Raw genomic sequence first — 6,171 nt, 5'->3', positions numbered from 1 at the left:
TTCGGATTCAAATTAGCAGTTGAAAACACAAAGTTCAACTTGCAGCTACTTGTGCTGCTACCTAGTTCTTTTCCAACTTTCCCTGGAAAGAATTGTGCCGAGCATTAGCTTCGAGATGCAGAGATGACAGTGGTAGATGCAGCGGAGAATGGAAATAGAGAGTGCAGCGGACAGTTTCTGGGGCTTTACGTGAGGCAAGGGGAAAGGGAAACCCAGCAGTGGCTTTTCCTTCTGGAGCCTTTTGCTTTGGGAGCAGCTGCTGCAAGTGGACAACGGAGCTGCGAGAGTGCATAATGTGACGGCACGTCTATGTGAGAAGGAAGCTCGTGAGCCGCAGTGTGTTGTGCTCAGTTTCAAGTCTACTTGGAGCAGGGGGGTACTTGAAGAACGCCTTCTTTCTGGACGTGTCCTTCTAGGTGTGCTCGAGCTGCATGGACTCTGCAGCACTGAAGGTGTAAGAAACTGCTTCTGGCCAGGTAGTGTCCAGGAGTGCAATGGCTGCTCCTTCCTTTCTGAAGCAGTCAGAGCATTCTTAGCTGAATGTGCTTGTGAAGAAGCTCTTGGCTGGACATTTGAAATTCGGTCCACATGGTACATGAACCCGGTGCCCAGCTGCTTCGTTCTTCGCCTTCTGCGGTCGGGACAGAACTGAAGCCCAGCGTTGCCTTTGAGCTTTGCCGCTCTTCAGCGCGTACACTGCACGCATCCACAGTGTGCTGTGCAAGGATTTTCCTCAGCTCAACGTACAATCATTTGCTTGCTGTTTCACAGAGTCCAAACTGTCCATGTAGCTCTCGCTTAGCGAAATGAATCCGAAGAGAAACACTTGATGGATTAGCCTTTCGCTGGCCGAGGCTCACAGTACAGCACCACACTCGGAGTGACGAGGAGAACAAAGGAAGAACATCTTTTCGCCCTGCCACGGTCTGCTCTGCGAGACGACTACCCGCGTCTCTGCTCCCTGCAAGGCTCTAATGTGCGCGGTGGTACTTGGAACTGAGAAGGCAGGTGCAGAGAGCACCGCGATCTGACGGCGCTGTGCAGGCTGCAAAGGAAAGAGCACTGCCACTGGAATGTGCTGCAAATACAAGTTCCCACGCGTCGGGGACAAGCACTGGGTAGGCGGTTGAACTAAAACTGTTCTCTGTGCCAGACGGAGCCGAGAATCTTTCCGTAAAGATGCTGGCTACAAAGCAAACAGAATGTGGTGCTGCTTCAGCGCTAGAGAGAAATTGCATAGCCCAGGCGTGTTTCGGCAGAAGCAGCAGCCTGCAGCATTTCGCTGCCGGCACCGTGCTCTCTGGGCGACAAGTAGACGACGGTTCGTCTCCAGCAAAACGAAAGCGCCACCTGCTACGAACAGCATAAGAATGAAGGCAGAGCACCGAGCTGGTGTGTGCATCGCACAGGTTGCAAGAGGAAGCGTGGCTGCCACTCGCTTGTTTTCGGATTCAAATTAGCAGTTGAAAACACAAAGTTCAACTTGCAGCTACTTGTGCTGCTACCTAGTTCTTTTCCAACTTTCCCTGGAAAGAATTGTGCCGAGCATTATGCTTCGAGATGCAGAGATGACAGTGGTAGATGCAGCGGAGAATGGAAATAGAGAGTGCAGCGGACAGTTTCTGGGGCTTTACGTGAGGCAACGGGGAAAGGGCAACCCAGCAGTGGCTTTTCCTTCTGGAGCCTTTTTCTTTGGGAGCAGCTGCTGCAAGTGGACAACGGAGCTGCGAGAATGCATAATCGACTGCACGTCTATGTGAGAAGGAAGCTCGTGAGCCGCAGTGTGTTGTGCTCAGTTTCGAGTCTACTTGGAGCAGGGGGGTACTTGAAGAACGCCTTCTTTCTGGACGTGTCCTTCTAGGTGTGCTCGAGCTGCATGGACTCTGCAGCACTGAAGGTGTAAGAAACTGCTTCTGGCCAGGTAGTGTCCAGGAGTGCAATGGCTGCTCCTTCCTTTCTGAAGCAGTCAGAGCATTCTTAGCTGAATGTGCTTGTGAAGAAGCTCTTGGCTGGACATTTGAAATTCGGTCCACATGGTACATGAACCCGGTGCCCAGCTGCTTCGTTCTTCGCCTTCTGCGGTCGGGACAGAACTGAAGCCCAGCGATGACTTTAACGGTGCAGCTCTTCAGCGTGTGTACTGCACGCATCCACAGTGTGCTCTGCAAGGATTTTCCTCTGCTCTCGCTCAGCGAAATGAATCCGAAGAGAAACACTTGATGGATTAGCCTTTCGCTGGCCGAGGCTCACAGTACAGCACCACACTCTGGGTGACGAGGAGAACAAAGGAAGAACATCTTTTCGCCCTGCCACGGTCTGCTCTGCGAGACAACTATCCGCGTCTTTGCACCCTGCAAGGCTCTAATGTGCGCGGTGGTACTTGGAACTGAGAAGGCAGGTGCAGAGAGCACCGCGATCTGACGGCGCTGTGCAGGCTGCAAAGGAAAGAGCACTGCCACTGGAATGTGCTGCAAATACAAGTTCCCACGCGTCGGGGACAAGCTCTGGGTACGGCGGTTGAACTAAAACTGTTCTCTGTGCCAGACGGAGCCGAGAATCTTTCCGTAAAGATGCTGGCTACAAAGCAAACAGAATGTGGTGCTACTTCAGCGCTAGAGAGAAATTGCATAGCCCAGGCGTGTTTCGGCAGAAGCAGCAGCCTGCAGCATTTCGCTGCCGGCACCGTGCTCTCTGGGCGACAAGTAGACGACGGTTCGTCTCCAGCAAAACGAAAGCGCCACCTGCTACGAACAGCATAAGAATGAAGGCAGAGCACCGAGCTGGTGTGTGCATCGCACAGGTTGCAAGAGGAAGCGTGGCTGCCACTCGCTTGTTTTCGGATTCAAATTAGCAGTTGAAAACACAAAGTTCAACTTGCAGCTACTTGTGCTGCTACCTAGTTCTTTTCCAACTTTCCCTGGAAAGAATTGTGCCGAGCATTAGCTTCGAGATGCAGAGATGACAGTGGTAGATGCAGCGGAGAATGGAAATAGAGAGTGCAGCGGACAGTTTCTGGGGCTTTACGTGAGGCAAGGGGAAAGGGCAACCCAGCAGTGGCTTTTCCTTCTGGAGCCTTTTTCTTTGGGAGCAGCTGCTGCAAGTGGACAACGGAGCTGCGAGAGCGCATAATGTGACGGCACGTCTATCTGAGAAGGAAGCTGCCGAGCCGCAGTGTGTTGTGCTCAGTTTCAAGGCTGCTTGGAGCAGGGGGGTACTTGAAGAACGCCTTCTTTCTGGACGCGTCCTTCTGGGTGTGCTCGAGCTGCATGGACTCTGCAGCACTGAAGGTGTAAGAAACTGCTTCTGGCCAGGTAGTGTCCAGGAGTGCAACGGCTGCTCCTTCCTTTCTGAAGCAGTCAGAGCATTCTTAGCTGAATGTGCTTGTGAAGAAGCTCTTGGCTGGACATTTGAAATTCGGTCCACATGGTACATGAACCCGGTGCCCAGCTGCTTCGTTCTTCGCCTTCTGCGGTCGGGACAGAACTGAAGCCCAGCGATGACTTTAACCGTGCAGCTCTTCAGCGTGTGTACTGCACGCATCCACAGTGTGCTCTGCAAGGATTTTCCTCTGCTCTCGCTCAGCGAAATGAATCCGAAGAGAAACACTGGATGGATTAGCCTTTCGCTGGCCAAGGCTCACAGTACAGCACCACACTCTGGGTGACGAGGAGAACAAAGGAAGAACATCTTTTCGCCCTGCCACGGTCTTCTCTGCGAGACGACTACCCGCGTCTCTGCTCCCTGCAAGGCTCTAATGTGCGCGGTGGCACTTGGAACTGAGAAGGCAGGTGCAGAGAGCGCCGCGACCTGACGGCGCTGTGCAGGCTGCAAAGGAAAGAGGACTGCCACTGGAATGTGCTGCAAATACAGGTTCCCACGCGTCGGGGACAAGCTCTGGGTAAGGCGGTTGAACTAAAACTGTTCTCTGTGCCAGACGGAGCCGAGAATCTTTCCGTAAAGATGCTGGCTACAAAGCAAACAGAATGTGGTGCTGCTTCAGCGCTAGAGAGAAATTGCATAAGCCAGGCGTGTTTCGGCAGAAGCAGCAGCCCTGCAGCATTTCGCTGCCGGCACCATGCTCTCTGGGCGACAAGTAGACGACGGTTCGTCTCCAGCAAAACGAAAGCGCCACCTGCTACGAACAGCATATTGGGTTGGGTAGACCACAAAGCCAGGATCTCCAGGGATACTCACCATGTGAAAGGCTTGTCAAGGTGAGCACGGCACAGTCAAAACATTGCTCCCTCTTCTTCTTTCTGCTCGGAACTCACCACAGCCCAATGCGGGATTTCTGGCTCAAGCTAGGGTTAGAGTTAGGGTTAGGGTTACGCCTAGGGTTAGGGTTGGGTAGACCACAAAGCCAGGAGCTCCAGGGACACTCACCATGTGAAAGGCTTGCCAAGGTGAGCACGGCGCAGTCAAAACCTTGCTCTCTCTTCTTCTTTCTGTTCGGAACTCGCCACAGCCCAATGCCCGATTAGTGGCTCAATCTATGGTTAGGGTTAGGCGTTCTCCTAGGGTTAGGGTTGAGAAAACCAGAAAGCCAGGAGCTCCAGGGAATCTCAGCATGCAAAAGGCATACCAAGGTGAGGAGGACACAGCCCAAACCTTGCTCCCTCTTCTTTCTGCTCAGAACTCGCCACAACCCTCTGCCGGATTTCTGGCTCAAGCTAGGGTTAGGGTTAGGGTAAGGGTTACGCCTAGGGGTAGGATTGAGAAAACCACAAAGCCAGGAGCTCCAGGGACACTGATCATGCAAAAGGCAGGCCAACTTAAGCACAGCACATCCAAAACCTTGCTCTCTCTTCTTCTTTCTGCAAGGGTTAGGGTTAGGGTTAGGGTTAGGGGCTAGGGTTAGGGTTAGGGGTTAGGGGTTAGGGGTTAGGGTTAGGGTTATGCCTAGGCTTAGGATTGAGAAAACCACAAAGCCAGGAGACCCAGGTACACTAACCATGCAAAAGGCAGGCCAAGTTAAGCACGGCACATCAAAACCTTGCTCCCTCTTCCTCTTTCTGCCAGGGTTAGGGTTGGGTTTGGGTTAGGGTTAGGGGTTAGGGTTAGGGTTAGGGTTAGGGTTAGGGTTAGGTTTACGATTGAGAAAACCACATAGCCAGGAGGCCCAGGGACACTAACCATGCAAAAGGCCGGCCACATTAAGCACAGCACATCAAAACCTTGCTCCCTCTTCCTCTTTCTGCTCGGAACTCACCACAGCCCAATGCCCAGTTTCTGGCTCAAGCTAGGGTTAGAGTTAGGGTTAGGGTTACGCCAAGGTTTAGGGTTGGGTAGACCACAAAGCCAGGATCTCCAGGGATACTCACCATGCAAAAGGCATTCCAAGGTGAGCACAGCAAAGCCAAAACCTTGCTCCCTCTTCTTCTTCCTGCTTGGAACTCACCACAGCCCACTTCAGGATTTCTGGCTCAAGCTAGGGTTAGGGTTAGGGTTAGGGCTACGCCTAGGGTTAGGGTTGGGAAAACCACAAAGCCAGGAGCTCCAGGGACACTGATCATGCAAAAGGCAGGCCAAGTTAAGCACGGCACATCCAAAACCTTGCTCCCTCTTCTTCTTTCTGCAAGGGTTAGGGTTAGGGTTAGGGGTTAGGGTTAGGGTTAGGGTTTGGGTTAGGGTTAGGGTTAGGGTTAGGGTTTGGGTTAGGGTTAGGGTTACGCCTAGGGTTAGGGTTAGGGTTAGGGTTAGGGTTAGGGGTTCGGGTTAGGGTTAGGGTTAGGGTTAGGGTTAGGGTTGAGAAAACCACAAAGCCAGGAGCTCCAGGGATACTCACCATGCAAAAGGCATACCAAGGTGACCGCAGCACTTCTAAAACCTTGTTCCCTCTTCGTCATTCTGCTCAGAACTCGCCACAGCCCCATGCCTGATTTTGGCCTCAAGCTAGGGTTAGGGTTAGTGTTAGGGTTACGCCTAGTCTTAGAATTGAGAAAACCACAAAGCCAGGAGCTCCAGGGACACTGACCATGCAAAAGGCAGGGCAAGTTAAGCACGGCACATCAAAACCTTTTTCTCTCTTCCTCTTTCTGCTAGGCTTAGGGTTAGGGTTAGTGTTAGGGATTAGGGTTAGGGTTAGGGTTAGGTGTTATAGGATAACATTTTGCAGGAAGCTTCAAAATGTTTGTTAAAATGGAGTAAAAGTAACAGTTTAGCCTACATCTC

This window comes from Corvus cornix, chromosome 10 (assembly GCF_000738735.6).
Source record: "Corvus cornix cornix isolate S_Up_H32 chromosome 10, ASM73873v5, whole genome shotgun sequence".
Lineage (NCBI taxonomy): Eukaryota > Metazoa > Chordata > Aves > Passeriformes > Corvidae > Corvus > Corvus cornix.
This window is presented reverse-complemented; position numbering follows the sequence as displayed.